Here is a 1,528-nt window from a genome sequence, read left to right as displayed (position 1 = left end):
TGCCCCGTCCTCGGCCGCCCTTGCCACGGCTCCTCCTCTGACTCCGACTCTGTGTCAGCAGGCTACCGCAATGTGGTCGGGCTTACCAGGATAATCCGCTGTCACTTTCCATCTCAGAGTCCTTAACCTGAATCACACCTGCAAAGTCGCACATCACGGGGGTCAGAACTGAGATGCCCACGCCATAGCGGACTTCCGTTCTGTCACCACGGGCCATGTCTGGAAGGAGATGGGGCCTTGGGGCTGTGGGCTGAACTCCTGCGGCTGGGGGTCCATCCAGCCCAGAGCTTCTGTTGTGGACTCCCGTGCTTGCTCTGGATCAATCTCCGGGGTCCCTGAGACATGCAGGAGACAGATGCACGACCCTTTGACCCCCACCTGCAGTGCAGGACACTGCCCCCCGGGCCTGGCTCAATGCCACATTCAGGGCCCCACACCCCCACTGCTTTGTCTCATGCTTCAGGCCGCTCTGGTGGTCTAGGTCAGCAGCCTTGCATCCCCAACCTGGGCTCAGGCCGCCTACCATGTCCACACCCTTCTCACTCCCTGTCTTGTCCTGCTGGCGCCCAGAAGCTTTCTTGACCCTGTCACTGGGTCATTATGCCACCCTGAGGGAGGCACTGGCTGCTCATGACATCGGTTTTATCCACTGGATCCTGCCACCACCAGATGCAGCCAAGAACCCAGCGTGGAGCACAGGCAGAGCCCACATGGTCTGAGCAAGCAGCGAGGGTGCATGCAGGGCCCACAGGACTGTTCCCAGGGTCTTCCAGGCCTTTCTTCTGCTCACATGCCCTCCCTGCTCCCCAAAGAGCATTCAGAGGCCCAGAGGATGCAGCCCTGTGCCCATGGCCTGCCCTTACTACAGGGGCATCTTGGTGGGGACAGATTGGAGGTAGCAGCTTCCTTCCAGTTGGCCAGACAGACACCTGGCCTCCCTCCAGGATAGGTCCCCATGGTCATGGCAAGTGTCCCCATCCCAGAGGACAGGCCACAGAGCGCATGTTGAAAGTGGCACATGGTGGAGCCAAAGGATGAGGGGACAGGAATGGGGGAAAGAACAAGGAAGGAGCCTGGGATGCTGAGGGTGGGTTGGAAGCAGGAGAGGGCTCCCGCACCCCTCCCTTCCTTCTCAGAGTGCCAGGTACCGTGTGAGGGCCAGGGACTCACAGAGGATGCCTTGATGTCCAGGGATGTCTGGGCTCATGACAAGGACAGGAGGTCCTAGTGGCAGTGGCCCACAGGACAGGGTAGAAGGAGGACCTAGCTCTGCCTGGACAGGGAGTGGGGTGCGGAAGGCAGTCTCAGCAGTGTTTGGGAGATAAAGGAGGGCTCCCAGGTGGAGGAGGATGAGGGAAGGGGCTGGGTCCAGGTGAGCAAAGAACAGAGGTGGGGTACGGGTGGAGCGTCACCTGCCAACGCCACCATGCCCCTACACCGCCCTATCTGAGCCATCTTCTCCAGAGGTCTGAGGTGGACACCTAGCTGTGGGGGTGGGGGGGGTGGGGAGCAGGGACCTTGAGGTGGG

This window comes from Tupaia chinensis, unplaced genomic scaffold (assembly GCF_000334495.1).
Source record: "Tupaia chinensis unplaced genomic scaffold, TupChi_1.0 Scaffold000671_1, whole genome shotgun sequence".
In the NCBI taxonomy this organism is placed as follows: domain Eukaryota; kingdom Metazoa; phylum Chordata; class Mammalia; order Scandentia; family Tupaiidae; genus Tupaia; species Tupaia belangeri.
The sequence above is the reverse complement of the archived record's forward strand: the minus strand, read 5'-3'. Positions refer to the sequence as shown.